Here is a 17,965-nt window from a genome sequence, read left to right as displayed (position 1 = left end):
CTCTCGAGTACTGAATAAAGTCTATTTGGAACCAATTCCAAACATGAGCCTACGATCCAATGGATAAAGTTTTGTACTCTTTATCAAGGTATTTGTGGGATTTAAGTACTTGAAAGAAAACAATAAAATAAGGATTAAAACTCCACTTAATAGATAACTTTAAATACATTATTATCTATCTTAGAAGACACTTATAGTAACCGTAAAATAAGTATGTATCTTGCCTAAAATCAAGAAAATAGTTTTGTAATACATAATCGCTCAAGGAAAATCAAAAAACTTCCTTACTTCTTCTACCAAGACTGAAAAGTTCAACAACAAAACTGCTCGTTCTCACTCAAACGAAAAATCCACCGCTTTACTTTATTTAAAAAATATGCCTGACTATGTGCCGTTATGCGGCCTTCAAAACTCAGCTCGTGATTAAACAATTTTTATTCCCTTGACATGTTATAAATACATCTACTTATAATCTACCTTGCTTTCATTTCGTGTCACCAGAGCACTTACGCTGAAGGTGGTTTATTAAAAATCACCCTTCATCAAACTAAGTTAGCGTTAAGTTAAAAATATTTGATGCCGCAATTATGCAACGGTGCCGCTTTCATAAGTATATATAGTAATTCCCGGCATTCGTTGCATGTCGCCGTGCTGAAGAATTCATTGTGCGTCTTAATATAAATCCAGATTTATTACATAGTCATAATCTTATATTTTATCGCCTCGTGACTTCACTACTTCACTTTGTCATTGAGTTGCTTTCGCCGAACAAGCGCTTGTTGCAATTGCTTAAGCATGCAGATGTACTTATTATATTTGCGTATTTAAACCCGGTTACAATGTGTTGCAAATGGTATTTGTAGATAGTTCACTTGAGTGTTTATTACACAAACCAAAATCGAGTTTGATTTACTTGTGGTATACTCGTATATAAGGTTCATTGGATGGTTTTTTACTCCAACAGATACCGATTGTTTGGTTCCACTTTGAAGCCGTTATTTTTGGAACTGGATGGACTTTTTGAAATCAAGATTGGATGAACTGTACTCCTCAAAGCTTTAATATTACAGATCTCCGAGCAATACAAGACACGAAATATTTTCTAAAGAAAGTTTCGAATATTAGTACCATGCGACAAGATTATAACACGATAAAGACGTGAAATTTAGAAACCTTTAGATTATCGCAGAGAAACTTATCATATTCCAACAAAGATATAATCTATAGAACTATGACTGAGGATAGAATCAAACTCTAAAAATACAATAGAAAAAGAAAACAGATCCAGGCACAGATCGTTAGTTTCAAGCAGTTACAGCCATGGAAATAAAGACTTGTGTAAGGAAAGTCTATGTAGATTACTTCTTGACACCTAAGAAAGAATAATTCTAAAGGAATAGAAATATAAATCAGAGAAGTTCTTAGTGTGGTAAAATCTTCTAAAGACTTTTAAAAACACGCTCGAAGTTGCTCTAGACCATATAGGGTACTTGATCTATAGGATCAAGTTAGGTCGGCAGCTGTAAAAAGTAAAGTCGATGTCTAATGAAGGGTATTGATTCTATTTATTGAATGACTAGATGAAGATATTCCAGAACAAAAGAGAATCGGAAAAAAATGTTCTCAATGCGATAAAATATTCTAAAAATAAAAAAAATAAAAATACTCTCGCGGTTATGGGTACTCTAGACCATAGACCATAGATCAAGTTAAGCCAACAGCTTTAGAAAATATAGTCGATATCTAGTAAAAAGTATTGATTTTGTCTATTGAATGATCAGATGCAGACAGTCCATGACAAATTTGATTCAGCTGAATTGTTTGGATTGTTGGTTCTCTTCAAGCTTGTTGTGAGTTTGCAGCTTTTAGGGTCCGTAATAGGTTTAAAGTATTGTGAAGTCGGCGAACCAAAACTTATACTATCTCTGGTTTTTACATAGTTTTTTATTTTATATTCTTCTTCGATATTTTGGAGTTGGAGTCTTTTAGTTGAACTTTTAAATCTGGATCTTGTTAACATATTCTTTTGAAGATGGTCTATGTCTGATTTCATGTCTGATTCAGCTAGATTGTTGGTTTTCTTAAAGCTTGTTGTCTTTTTCTTCTTCTTGGGTCTCTAATAGATTTCAAATATTGTGAAGTCGGCTATATGATCTCTGATTTTTATATGTTATTATTTATATATTATATTCCTCCTCGATAAGAGTTGTCCTTCGAGTTGGACTATTTTAGTTGGACCCTTTTTGTTGGACCTTTTTTCTTGGACTACTCTGTCTGGAACTTGTTAACATATATTTTTGATGATCTATGTTTTTCCTAGCGAAACTGCTTTTTATTCTTCCACGATATCTTGAAGTTGTACTCTTTTAGTTGGATCTTCTTGTTTGTACTCTTATATCTGGATCTGGCTAACATTTTCTTTTGTTGGTCTATATTTTTCCCCGCGAAGCTTCCCGTTTACTCTTTCTCGCAGAAATAATCAATTGTATTTTCCTCGATGTATTTCATATGAGCCGAATCCTTATGAGGACTTGCAAAAATTCGGTATCCTCCACACTTAAGCCTCCCCTACTTTCATATACTATTTGTATATATTTCGGTTTACCTTGAATGCCGTCGGGTATTACCCGCTGGCACGTCAACCTGATGACGTCAGTGTGGCAGTTGCATTTGCCTATGTTATTGTTGTAATGTGGTAGCATCCACGACTTGTGCACTGCCAAAGTCGGGTTAGCGTAGTCTTAACTTAATTTTAACTTTAATGCTGAAAAGTGGCATGCAAGTGTGCAGATATATATTTTTTCTCACATTTTTGTGGAATTTTTCGCTTTTTCTCGACTTTTCACCCGACACGACACTTTTTCGCTTTGTACTCTATTCTGCTTTACTTTCTGCCACCTAGGCGATGCATTTACAAAACTTTAGCGCGCACATTTGCTTATCTAAATCGCAAGGGCGACAAACGCAGACACAGACACAGTTACGTAGATGCAAAGCTGACGAGTTGAGCTGGTGAAAAGCCAGCAGCTGAGGTAAGGCGTAGCTGCGTGCAACCGCTTGAGTGGCTGTTGGCTGCGTTGGGAATGCATATGCCTGTATACATGCAGATATTTATACCCTGACGAGAGTTTAGTGAGTTTTCCACGTTGTTTGAAACAGTCTTCAAGACAAGTCGGAGATCATATAAAATATATATGCTCAGCTGGAAGAGCTAAGGCGATATAACAAACAATGATCGATTGTATATACACGAACTAGATGATCAGTTTTTGAGTTATCAACCTGAAATTTTACACATGTTGTTTTCTCTCCCAGAAACTACTTCTTAGTCGAAACAGCCGATGTCGGACTGCTATAGCATATAGCTGCCATACAAACTGACCCATCAAAATAAAGTCTTGGTATGGAAAACTTTTATATTTGACGAGATATCTTTATGAAATTTGACATGGGTTATTGTCCAAGACAGCAATACATTTTGAAGAAATTGTTCGGATCATACTACTATAGCATATAGCTGCCATACAAACTGAACTATCAAAATGAAGGCTTGGTATGGAAAACTTTTTTATTTGAAAAGATATCTTTATGAAATTTGACACAGATTATTGCTTAAGACAACGGTTTATTTGTGCAAAAAATTTTTCAGATCGAACCACTATAGCATATAGCTGCCATACAAACTGACTCAGCAAAATAAAGTTCTTGTATGAAAAACTTTTTTATTTGACGAGATATTTTCATGAAATTTGATATAAATTATTCTTCAAAGCAACGCTACAAACTCTCAAGAAATTTTTCATATCGGTTTACTATATTATATAGCTGCCATACAAACTGCATGATCAACATCAAGTTCTAGTATGGATACTTCGCTATTAGTAAAGGGCATTCGGTACACCTCTACACCTATATATACATATATACTTGTATATACAGTTATAGATACATATATACATGTATAGGTGTGTATCAAGCAGTTTACATTTCTCTTGTTGCACGTTGCAAGCGTTTTTATATTGCACAATATTTTTCCGCCCAAGTGTTGGTCAAGTGGAAGAAGAAGAAAAAGCAGCAGTAGTTGCCAGCTTTTGCCAACTTGCTACCACTCGGGTGCAAGTTATTAGCTAGAGCAACAGCAAGTGCATGCTGTTAGTTGTTGTTGTTGCAGGTACCTACAACCCTGGGGACAGCTGGGCTTCAAGTTTAATTTAGAATTTGAAAATTCATTGCAGCGTATTTATGAAGCGATAAATCTACACAAACACAAACACACACACACGCATGCACATGTGACTTAGGCAACAGCTGTTGACAATTGCTTATTTGCTCAAAAGCAGCGCCAGTGGTGCGCACTTATCCATACACAAGCCATATATGTGTGTGTGTGTGGATTGGAGAGTAGCATGTGGAGGGGTATTGTGCATAAGGACCTTCATGTGGCTAATGTGAAATCTATTGGGGGGAATAGGTGTGCAGGGAAAAGAAGAAATTTTCCAGCGAAAATGAAATGAAAGTGAAGCATGCGTTTCAGCTTTACATGTATGTGCAAGTATGTGTGTATGTTAGTGTATGCATTTGTAAATATGTGTTAGAGCGCACAGGTAACTGGAGACTGCGTCGCTGCATCTCGCCGCAGGGGAGCGAAATTAATAAACAAACAGCTATTGAAAAAGTGAAATTGCAGATATTTGCTGCTGGAAGCTGCTGGTGGCGAAAAGGAACACGATAGACAACGCTGCTCGCTTTGAAAACGACTGAAAGATTGCATGGATTGTAGATTTACGTTTTAAGATTTTGTATTAATAGTTTGAGAATTAAAAAATTGTGGCGTTTAGTGTATCAAGTCAGAGTTTAGGAAAATTGCAGGGAGTGTTAGGGCAAAGATGATAGTAAAAATAAATTTGTAGCTAAGGTTTAAGTTGAAGTAAAAATTGGAACTAAAGTTTCGGAAAAACGAAAAAAAAAAATATTAAGAAAAGCCGAAGTGAGGAAATTTGAATTAAAAAGTTAACATTGAAGGTAAAAAAAAAGTTAAAAGTAATTGTAAATATTGGTTGGCTCTCAGTGCATTCAGCACATAAATTTTGATGGCTTCCGCAGATTTATAGAAGCGGATTTTGCAGTTTCAAAAATAGATAAAGGTCACAGAGAGTCAAATCTGATGAATACTGTGGCCGCTTCATGATTTTTTAATAGTATCTGACCAAAAAGTCAGTCAATATCATGCTAGAATGTGACGACACATTATCATGGTGAAAAATCAATGAAAATTTCTGGCCACCAAATCGGAGCTTATTTACTTGACATAGAAGACGCAAAATGAAGAAGCAGTATTTATTGATCCCTGAACATATAAGAATGAATTCCTGCCTTACTACACATCAGCAATCACAGAAAACGATGACCATCACCTTCTTTTTTGAACTAACTTAACGGGATTCTTTCAGTTTCAGCTCATTTTTGAAGCGTCACTCAGCAGATTCTTACACAGTTTCGACGTCATGAACCCACGTCCCGTTGTTGATGTTGTTGTTGTAAAGGGTACCTAATCACCGTTACGATGGTAAGGATTATATAAGTTGTCATCGACGTCAACCAATGGCAGGACCAGGAAACGTGCTATTTCGTCGGATTCGGTCCAAAGGGAGAAGGGAGTTAGATGAATATGGTTAGCAGGACATGCAAAGAGGTGGCTAGTGTTACGCGGATACCCATTGCACGTCGGACATTTATTTGTTATGTCAGGTTCTGTTCTGTATAAGTATGAGTTTAACCTGGTACAGTATCCAGAACGAAGCTGCGCAAAGGTCATTCTTGTCTCTCGCGACAAACTCGACAACTTCGTCTGCTGTTGCAGCTTCAGTATGCATTTCAGTCGGCCGATTGTCTTTGTATGTTGCCAACATCATTTTGCTCGTTTCTTCATCGTTTCCCACTGTGCTGTTAGCTTTTGTTGCTTTAGATTTTGTTGCGGCTTTGAATTTTGTCAATAATTACGATCATGTGAGGAGTGAAGGAGCACAGGCTGTCAAAAGTCGCACATAAAATCTTAAGGTTACTGACAGTCGGAATCTCAACGCCATCAACTGCAATATTAAGGTCAAGTCTGTACTCCTTCGGCCAATTTGTGAATATGTTCGCTGGGGATTTAGTCCCATCGTCAGTAATGATGACTCTGGTGATGAGTCTGGTGAATGCAGGGTCTTCAGTTATGTTGTTAAGCAACACTTTTGCGTCCTGTATTTGACGGTATTTCTGCAGAAGATGCTAGTTGTTGATACAAGTGTGTTATACTTGTACATGTACTTGTATGACACTCTTCATATCCAAAACATGAACCAACATGTGTTGAGTTGTCCACAATAGACGTTGAGACTCGCTGCTACCTTTCTGATATCAACACGACGATTTTTAAGTTCTGCTTCTGTAATTTTTACGATGTTATCGCTATTAAAAGAGGAGGATAGAAAAATCAAATGAGGAAAGCTTTTAGCAATTTCTTCGTGCAACTTTTATTCGTGATAAAGTAGACTCCCCAAAAGACTTGTACAATATTTTCAACGATTCCGAACTGAAATTCAAAGAGCACTTAGCTTACACATTAAATCAAGCTAAATAAGATCACAATTCCTTATCAAGAATGAAGGCAAATATAGGCTGTGTGCGCTCCAGCTATCGACTTCTAATCGCAAAGACGGTGAGCTCAGTAATACTACTAGACTAGACATAGTATAACCAACGAAGCGGCTAAAGTGCTAGCTACTATGCCGCCCAGAGATTATATGAGCTACTAGCGCCAATTAAGGCATCAAAAAAAGGTAAGAGAAAGAAGAGCACAATTATATGGCAGCAACGGTGACCTCAATTAAAGGACGGTGTGGAGCCATAGACTTTACTTGACGCCCATCTGTGGATAACTAGACAACACTGGAACCTGGCTTGCCACCCAAATATAATATTAAGAGAGCATGGTTGCTTCAACAGGCTATATATATATAGATAGTATGGAGTTCATAGAAGACTCTGACACGTGTTTTTTTTTAATTTTCGTCAGTCTCCAAACATAAGGAAAGTTAGAAACTGCACTAGCTGGTAACGTCACGGTGGAAAATGTGACTGCATTTATATGTCAGTCCTCTGACAAGTACAAAGCTGTTTGCGAAGCGGCAACTTCCATCACGACTAAATTAAACCAAATTAAGACAGTTAAGGCGTCAGTCCGTCGGTGCTATAGAGAAGACTTCAAATGTCTTATCGCTCCCACGAAGTTATACCTTATCTGAGGGTTCCGTGGGAGAGTCTTGAGTTGGGAGTATGTTAGGATTAGCGGATAGAAGATTCGCTGATTTCCCCTAGTATAAAAAAGACATTATGGGTTTTTGTTTAGCTTTTTATTTAGTTCAGTTGAAACAGGCTTTCGCATGCATATAAAAGCATAAAAATAGGTATATTAATGTTAAATGATGTAGATACGTGAGACTTGTTTAGTAATTTTGCTCGCCTGGCATACATGAGTTCATTTTTATAAATTTACAACAACAACAATTAACGAAATCAACAAAAACTAATTTAAGTTTCGTTTTGCTTTCGCAAATATTCTCCTTAACTGCATAGTATCATACAAACATTACTTTACCCAAACAACTGTGTCGGCAGCCATGGCGTATGAGTAACCAACATTTTCATATGCGAATGTGAAAGATTTATTTTTTTATTTGCTGGCAAACAAATATTACAGCGGTTAAATTAACGAAATGTAGAGCAGTGCAACAACGCTTTGTTGCAAAGTAGTGTAATCACAGGCAAAAAAAAACGGGATCGAATTTATAGATGCAGCTATAATTGCGTTGCATAATAACGCGTGGCATGCCTCATGTGCCACAGTTATGTACATGCATAATTGTGCCACAACTCATTACGCGTTTTATTTTACAACAGCAGGTCACAAATACACAGTCATTTGTGTTGCAGTCACTTGTATGCCACAATTTGCAGCAACAATTGCATGAGGTGAGCAACATTTTTTTCATGCACTAAAATTGCATTAATGCAAAATATTCGATTTATTTGCGTCGTAATACGCGAATATATGTAAATGTTAGCAATATGTTGAACATGCGACAAGCTTGCTCAGCGGCACGACAACGGCGACATATCCGGTGGCATGACATGTCACACGAAAACCAACACATGCACACAAATATACATGTGTATATATGTACATGTAAGGTAAATTTTCAATAGTTTGCATGTACAAGTGTGTATATGTGTGTGTGTGTGTGGCGAAAAAGTGCTTAAAAAGTCCATAAAGCATGGATATGCGCATTTTTGCAATTCACCGAAATGAAACTTCAACATGCCGCATTGTCACATTTCACACAGTTTCATTAATGCAATGTACACTTGCCAACAACAACACGCTGTGCGCTGCTCGCTGTGCCATCATGCAACATGCCCCGACAGAAATGGGTTAATATGTTGCGTTGTCGATTTCGTCCATTTCATCCATTTTGCAAATGTGGAAAGCGAGTAAAAAGCAGTCTGTTGCAAACTCAAGCGTTGGTGCCTCATCTGCATATGAGGTGACATGAGCGGTATATATGCGCCACAGATAGACTTTCTACCAAGCAAATATGAGTATTGCATATATGTGAGTGTGTATGTGCGTGTATGTTTTGTATGTAGGTATATAAAATGTATATATACATCTATAGGTCTCTACTTGCAACATTCAATTTATGGCCTGAGCGATGAGCAGGACGAGCAGCAACTTTTTGAAATATGCTCGGACAGCAGCAGACATCAGCAACAAAAGTACAGAAACGACGACAACAACAACAAAAAACATAAAAATATGGAAAACCGTTAACTTCGACTGCAGCGAAGCTATAATACCCTTCAAAATTGAAATAAAATTAATATTTATCGTTCAGTTTGTATGGCAGCTATATGCTATAGTGATCCGATCTGAACAATTTATTTGGAGAATGTACCGTTGCTTTAGAAAATAACACACGTCAAATTTCGTTAAGATATCTTGTCAAATAAAAAAGTTTTCCATACAAGAACTTCCTTTTGATCGTTCAGTTTGTACGGCAGCTATATGTTATAGTGATTCGATCTGAACAATTTCTTCAGAGATTATACCGTTACCTTAAGCAATAACTCCTACTAAATTTCGTGAAGATACCTTGCCAAATAAATATATTTTCCATATCAGAACTTGATTTTGATCGTTCAGTTTGTATGACAGCTATATGCTATAGCGGTCCGATCTGAATAATTTTTAAGATATTATACCGTTACTTAAGGTAATAATTCTTAACAAATTTGGTGAAGTTACCTTTTCGAATAAAAAAGTTTTCCATATAAAAACTAGATTTTGATCGTTCAGTTTGTATGACAGCTATAGCCACTATAGCCCGATCTGAACAATTTCTTCAGAGATTATACCGTTACCTTAAGCAATAACTCTTGTTAAATTTCGTGAAGATATATTGTCATATAAAAAAGTTTTCTATATAAAAACTTGATTTTAATTGTTCAGTTTGTATGACAGCTATATGCTATAGCGGTCCGATCTGAATAATTTCTTGGCAGAATATATCATTAGCTTAGCAAATAAAGCATGCAAAATATCATGAAGTTATCTCGTCGAATAAAAAAGTTTGGCATACAAGGACTTAATTCCGATGGCTGAGTTTGTACAGCAGCTATATGTTATAGTAGCCCGATTTCGGGGATTCCGAGAAATATGCAACTACTTGGGGAGAAAACACCAGGTGCAAAATCTCAAAATGATGTCTCAAAAACTGAAGGACAAGAGCGCGTATATACCGTCAAACGACAGAGAGACGGACATAACCACAATCCACTCAGCTCTTCAAGCTGACTCTCTCTGAGCTCTTCATTGACTTTTTTCTCTTATTTTGTTAAAAATTTTGCGCAACAAGCTTTTTATATCCTGTTAAGGGTATAAAATTTCAAACAGACTTGATAGACCAAAAGCTCACACACCGAGTGGCAAGCTCGAAAAGTATCAACAGCAGTTTTGACAGGCGATCGGTGACACCAACAACAACAATGTCAATATGGGCAACAATTACAGCGACAAAAATAAGATGAAAGGAGACAACAAAAATAACAACAACAACAACATGATTGGCAACAACCATTATAGCGACAGCCAAATAGACATGAACAACTTGGACATGCTGCAGCATATTTGCGTTGCAATCTCAGCGCCAACACACACACACACGCTTATATACTTTCAAATGTGGCACATGTCAGCTATTAACATATGCATAAAGTCATATGAAGCACACACACACATGTACATTTCTATAATAATAAATTTCTCAATGACACAACTCGCTAAGGTGTGCTGATCCTTGCTGACCGCCTGACTTGTTGGGTCGTTGGCACGCAGACACATATTCTATATTAAATGTAAGTATATACAAGCCACATGTGTGCGCTGCTTGGCAGAGCTGACCACTGCCAGTTGAATGACCCATAGCTAGAGGTCATCATTAATTACAAACAATCAACACAACAAAAACAACAAATAATGTAATGAAAGTGTATGGCGAAGAGCAGCACCAGCAAAGACAGGAAAGTTAAAGTGATAGCAAAAATGTGAGAAAATACACAAACATACATACGTATATGCAATATACAGATACCCATACATATGCATATTACATATATTGAAGTGTATTTCTGTCCTTGTGGTTGCGGAGTACTGCTCGAAGGACACTAACGGCAGGCAAGTGCGGCTGAAGGACGAGCGAGCAAGCGTTTGAGCGAGTAAAAGTACAAATCGAAGCGAAAAAATGGTAGCTTTTCGCGCATCATTGTACCGTTATGTGTAATGCTGATAGACTTTTGAGCGTTGCCAGATGTGACAGAAGAAGAATTTTGATTGAAATGGAGTTATTTGGTTGTGGCTGTTTTGTATATAATGAATGTCAAAGAATTATGAGTATGAGTATGAGTGTAAATATGAGTATGAGTTCTAATAAAAAAGAGTACCTGATCATATTCTATGAGGAAATAATCGAATTTACATGAAAATGAGTACAAGTATGAATGAAGGTAGGAGTATAAGTATGAATATGAGTATGAATTTTGATAGGAATTAGTACTCGTGCCTGGACATGTTCTCTGAGGAAGTGCTACGAAAATAAATATGAATATGAATACGAATATGAATATATGTAATTATGAGTACGAGTATAAATGTGAGTATATTCATAAAAAAATAAGAAATAACAATAATTTCACCTGTAACGATGCTATAACACTTTATACGAATTAAAAAAAATTAATTTGATAGTTCAGTTTGTATGGCAGCTATATATTATACTAATCCGATCTAAAAAATTTGAACAGAGATTCTTTTGTTGGCATCAGGTGATAGTTCGCGCCAAATTTCAAATAGATTACTTGTCAAATAAAAAAGTTTTTCATACAAGGACTTGATTTTAAACGATCAGTTTGTATGGCAGTTATATGTTATAGTGGTCCGATCTCAACAATTTCTTCACAGATTATAAAGTTGTGTTAGGCAATAAACTGTGCCAAATTTCGTCAAGATATCTCGCTCAATCAAAATGTGTTCCATACAAGGACTTGATATTAATCGATCCATTTGTATGGCAGCTATATGCTGTAGTGGTCCGATCTAAGAAATTTCTTCAGAGATTTTAAAATTATCTTAAAGAAAAATGTGTACCAAATATTATGGATATATCTCTTCAAATAAGAATGTAATCCATACAAGGACTTAATTTTCATCGATCAGCTTGTATGACAGCTATATGTTATAGTGGTCCGATCTAAACCATTTCTTTAGAGATTGTTAAGTTATCTTAGAAAATAGCCTATGCTAAATTTCATGAAGATAGCTCTTTAAATAAGAAAGCTTTCCATATAAGAAATTGATTTTGATCGTTCAGTTTGTATGGCAGCTATATGTTATAGTGGACCGATATCGGTGATATCGACAAAAGAGTAGCTTCTTGTTAAGAAAATAAAGTGTGCAAAATTTCAAATCAATATCTCAAAAGCCGCGTCAAAGCTACTATGGTTTTGGCTCAAATAAAGGGTTACTAAAAAAGGTAGATTTCGCTTATCGTCGCTATTTACCTTTCGGAATATATTTTATAAATAATTTTTATAATAAAACATATATATATTTCAATAAATATTTTTTTAAATTTGTGCACACAATCACAACCATGTGGCAACTACTACACCTCTCTGCAATTCATTACTTAATGCCTCAACAATCTGCTGATGTTGCTGCGCTTGATTGTTTATAGAGTTGTACAGGCGTTAGTTGGCCTTACGACCACAGCAACAGCAACAAATGCCTTTTACAAGCAACAACAACAAATGCGTATACATGCTTACAATAATAATTATGCTTGTATTAATGAAAGCAACAACAATACGCGCGAAAGTTTGCAGGCACAAATTTACGCACACGCGCTGGGAAAAAATATAAATTCAACTTTTTATTTTTTTTTTTACATTTCAATCTTACTTTCCTTATTCTTTTTTTTGTATTAATTCTGCATTTCCACACAACACTGTTTACAGTTATTAAATATCATTTTATGCGCAAATTAATTGAAGATAGAATTTCCTCATTATTACTGGAGCGGGCGGCAAGCGAGCGCGAGAAAGCAGCGTTGGCAAAAGCAAAAACAACAACGACCAGAAATTTTCAGCGGGAAATGAGTTAAATAAAGCGTTGCATCAACGCAAAAAGCAGCTGAGGAGCAGGAAGAAAAGCAATTTGCGCATTAATGAGGAGAATTAAACACAGCGCTTTTTTGTGGCATGCACTGTGTGGCGGGAAATTTGCATGTAGTTGCTTGTAAGTTTTTTTGTGTTTCCTTTTTTTTGTAATTTTCTTGCATGCGCGGGAAAATTTGTATGGGAAATGATGTAAGAATCATTTCTAATGCAATTTTTGATTAGGCATAGTGTGGCAGTTTGTATTTAAAGTTGTTTATTAGACACAAAAAATTAAAAAAAAGATGGCTAGACGCTGAAGCTGATTTTCTACAGACCTTGGGAAGTAAATTCAGTAGTAAAAGTGGTTACAATTTGATCTTGTAAGCTCGGAAAAAAATTACTTATTTTCAAAGCAGACTATTAGACTAGGTTAAGTAATTTTTGAAAGCGCAAAAATCATGATTAAATCCATTAGAAATGAAAGATAAAATATCAGAAATTTTTGAGACAAAGGTTCTGCGAAAGATTTATGGTCCTTTGCTGTTGTTAACTCGGCTATAATCGCGTAAGCGGTGTCTACGTCAGTAAAGGAGTTCGCTGAGCTGAAACGTGTCGGTTTCTGATTGGCATCAACAATGCACTACTAACAATATCAACGATAACACTTAATGCCATTCTGTATATAGCATCCGTTGACTTAGCCAAAAAAGGCATTATTACGAAGGTTGCTATCAAACACCGGGGAGGCAGACACATTAAGGGTCCCAGAGTGGGACATTACGAAATCCTCTCGCACTTCGAATATATCCCTTATACTTTAGACCACTGCGCCGCGGAATCTTGTTCTAGCGGTTTCTTCTTTTTTCACATTCCCTCAAATGATATATAGATGGACCGGAGTCGCGAGAGAAGAGATGCATAGAACTTTTTTACAAATGAAACGAAACTCAATAGGAAGATTGAAGGGGAAGCCTTCTACCGGGAGTTCTCAATCAACTCTTGTTTCAGTTTGCCAGACCACTGTAGCAGATATACTTCAAAGAAGTGTTGTACACGGTTTGAACAAAGATAGTTAAGGAGCGTACGACCTCAGTAGCTGTAGCATCAAGTAACTTCCAAATTTAACTTGTCCTAGTGTTTGGCCACAGCGGAATGGTCGAAAATGTAAAAAGTCCTTGGACCTACCAGCTTGGTTCACAAGGTCACAATGATGTTAGTGTTAACTGGACATGGTTCCAAGGGCAATCACGCGGTGAAGCTAAAGATTTTAGAGGACGGAGCTTGTCAAATTTGCAAGGAGTAAGATAAGGTGGAAACAGCTATAAACATTCCCTTCAAATACACAGCTTTCGTTAGACTAAGGTTAAAGCATTTTGACTTTCATACTTTTTATGAACTCTGTAAATTGGCTGGAGTAGATATTAGCCACCTCGGTAAACTTGTGGCTATCTCTAGCCTCTTTGTAGATATACGATGGCCTTTTTGAGCCGTACTCAGGAGTTCTAGGCATGGCAATGGACAAGCGTCTTTAGCAGTCAAAGTGGAATTATTGGAGGTCTCACGAATATCAACCTATTTATCTAAACTAACCTATCGATCATGTTGTGATAGACGGTAGACACGTCCAGGGTTCTAGACTTGCGTACATTCCGAGCTCTTAACATTGATGCGGACCACTCTTTTGCTGCAGTAAAAAACGGATGTCAACAAACACAAGTAAGGTTCGACGTCGAGAAGCTGCAACCGCAACAGATAGCCCAACGAGTTTCTACTCGACTTGTACTCCAGTTCTTAGGAAACTGTGAGATGGCATTTCAAGCTCCTTACGTACAGCTGCAAACGAAAATATTGGTTTTCGGAAAAGGCAAAAGAACAGCTGGTATGATGAGGAGTGTTGTGCTTACCTCGCAACATTACAATTGACCACAACAGGTGCGGGATGGGATAGATACCGAAAGTTCAAAAGGGAAGCGAGACGCATTTGTAGAAAAACAAAGAGACAAGCTGACCGACAGGGTTAGTCCTCCACACATTTACGAAAAAATATGGCGACTAACAAAAGGTTTCAAGACCGGAGCATACACTGCTAGAACTCCCAGAGGTGATCGAGTGCCTGATTCCCAGAGCATACTAAAATTATGGAGGGAACACTTCTCCAACCTGCTGAATGACAGTGTAAGCATAACACCAGGAGGTGGTGAATCCAATATCCCAATCGATGACGATGGAATAGACGTTCCATTGCCCAACCATGAAGAAGTTCGAATAGCAAGTATAGCCGAGTTGGCAATAGCTACCTTTTAGCTGCTTGGCGTCAATAGAAGGTTCCTAACGTGGTCTATGTTTTAGTGAAAGCTTCTAATTTCTTATAATCTGTGCAATCTTTTACGTTTTTAACTCAGAGCGCTTAAAAGTAGGCAACGGTTTTTAATCTCAATCTAAAAACGCTGTCATAACATCCAAAAAATAAAATTATGACAACATTTTGCAATAAAATCTTTAAAACAACTGTTTAAACCTTTTGAGTAACCGTTTATTTTAATCCAGTTATTTTACACTCGAATCACAAAACTCATACTTTTTCCCATCAAATATTGAACACTGACACTTTGCAGTCCACACAAACTAACACAGTACAAATGAAACAATAGCAGCTAAATAGTAGCAAAACCAAAAGGAAAAATAGAAAGAAAATAGTTGAAAAAAAAAGAAAAAAAAGAAAAAAAAAACAAAAAACCAACAAGTAAAAACAAACTTGCAACAAAGGTTATATAAAATTTGCAACAAAGCTGTTAGCAAATGGAGTAAAAATCGTAACCTTACGTTTAACTAAAGAGCACATATGAGTGACAGCTGGACAGACAGACAGTTAGATAGACAGCAAAAGACAAGCATATAGTGAGCGTTTGCAGCGCGCGTACATTGGCACCAAATGTTGTTAAGCAGAGCATTTCGACTGAAGAGGAGGAGATGGATTTTAAAACGGGGTGCACAGAAGTATCTATGACTTTATATGTTTTATATATACTAATAGACCATTGTATATATGTATGTATGTATATGTTATTTTTCGAGGTACACGTTAGTCTAAGCACCCGCTTCAAACACTCTGTGTGTCCAACTGCTGAAACAAAACACGGTTGTAATTTTTTTTTTTGTTTTTTTTTTCCATTTTTTTGTTTTTGTTGTTGTTTTTTTTCTTTTTACTTGTAGTAAAACTGCAAGTTCACTTAATCAAAAATCAAAATGGGAATAGAAATAGACAAGCTGGGGAATGCCAGTACAAATGGCAAAATAAAAATAACAGTAAAACAAAAAGTAACATGTAATAATAACAATAACAACTGCAAGTGTAAGAAAAACAATAAGAGAGGATGCTGACTAGATATAGACATATCCGTATGTATGTACGTATGTATGTATATATGAAATATATATTTATATGTATATATATCTGAGTATAAGTGGTAACTGTAAAAATATGCATGTATAGTTTGTGTGTGAAGCGGCAGCTCCAAATCATTTACACTCGCATTTTTGAACTTTACACAAGACCCAACTCAATTCAAACTCGATTTGGCTCGCCTCAAATCAACTCGGTACCGCCGCAGCACACCAACAAAGCAATCTAGCAATTGCGCTGAGGCACACGTCAGAGCCAAGTTGGAGTTTTGCTGTGAAAGCTTTAAAGCTAGTGGGGCATTTTGGCACATAGTTGGTATTTATATACATACACACATATATACATGCATACACACATACACACATGTATATACACACAAAGATGTATACATACATACTTTCATACACCTTCCCACACATCTACATATACATATGTATTTATACTAACTGCTTACATTAGTGCATCGTCTGCTCTGGGTCATAACCTCAACTGAAATAAAATGCTTGTGTATGTGCGTATGTATGTGTATGACCGCTTGGTCAGTACTCGCCAGCTATTGCATGCCAAGTAGTTGTTGTCTGTGTAGGTTTAGTCATATAGCTGCAACTAACTAACAGCCCTTACGGCCGCAAAACTCTAAGCTCTCTAACGATTGCCAAACCCGCTTGCTCTGGCGTCTGTTTCAACGCCTGTGCTGCTGCTATCTTTGCCGTGCTCGAATCTAATTTTAAATAAATGAACTAAATATGCTTAACACGCGCACAACTGGCATGCCCCCAACCGTAACACGCTACGAGGGTATAAATACATACATATGCGAACATATAAACACACATACGCATATGAACATATAGGCACACATATAGTTAAATATTCGCGTATACTCCAAGGATGGTGCAAGCAAGCTTTTGGCGGTTGGACTGCCTGACTTGCAACAGTATGTTTATACGTATGTGTGTGTGTTTACAAATAGACAAACCGAGAGACAGACAGACAATTCGCCGATTCACTGTGCATGCGGCTTGTCTATATGCTGTTAGCCACTTGGGACGAGTCATCGCAGACAAACACACACATATACATATACACTTCGTTGTTTAAAAATTTGTCTGATTTCGGCTACACATACACATACACATATGATATACATATGCACATATGTATGTGTATACATTCCACATGTTTAGCGTTAATGCGCACTTGCCAATTTAAAGGAACACAAAACAACAACAACAATAGCAACAACCGAAATTCGAAATGTAATTCCATATTTACACAAGCACAGAGCCCGTTAAAGCCCACTCCTGGTTGTCTAACTAGCGACCAGTTTTTGTACGAAAGATACATATTTGGGGAGCGCTGGCTTTGAGCACTAATCAACACAAACGTGCTTTAAATAAAAAATTACAGTCTAACGCTTGTTTGCGTTTCCCAGAAAATTGTAACGAGTTCTTTTACTGAAGTGTTTGTGACTTTTAATAGGCGCGCCTAAAATTAGGCCATTGTTTTGCAAGTGGTTTTCTTAGAAATATTATTGCAAGTACTATTTGTTAGAAAGTAATAATTTAAAATCAAATATCCAGTATAGAAAATTTAAGAGTAAGAAGTATGATTAACGCTTTATAATTTAGAACTGTTTAATTAACTCAATTAACTAATTAAGTTAAAACTATTGTTTGGAAAATGCATAACTTTGTTTTTTAATTTACTTTAAAATAACAAAGACAATGAAGTTAATTATGTCGGACCACTTAATTGAGTCAATTAGTAAATTTATTACATTATACAAATAACAAATGAATAATTGAT

General features: G+C 36.5%; 1 protein-coding gene across 12 annotated transcripts in view; it reads right to left on the bottom strand.

The window, feature by feature from the left end:
* The window catches only part of LOC105228487 (semaphorin-1A), a 481,986-nt gene that overhangs the window by 270,255 nt on the left and 193,766 nt on the right, over positions 1-17,965 (bottom strand). The window lies entirely within an intron of this gene.

This window comes from Bactrocera dorsalis, chromosome 1 (assembly GCF_023373825.1).
Source record: "Bactrocera dorsalis isolate Fly_Bdor chromosome 1, ASM2337382v1, whole genome shotgun sequence".
Taxonomy (NCBI): Eukaryota; Metazoa; Arthropoda; class Insecta; order Diptera; family Tephritidae; genus Bactrocera; species Bactrocera dorsalis.
This window is presented reverse-complemented; position numbering and strand designations above follow the sequence as displayed.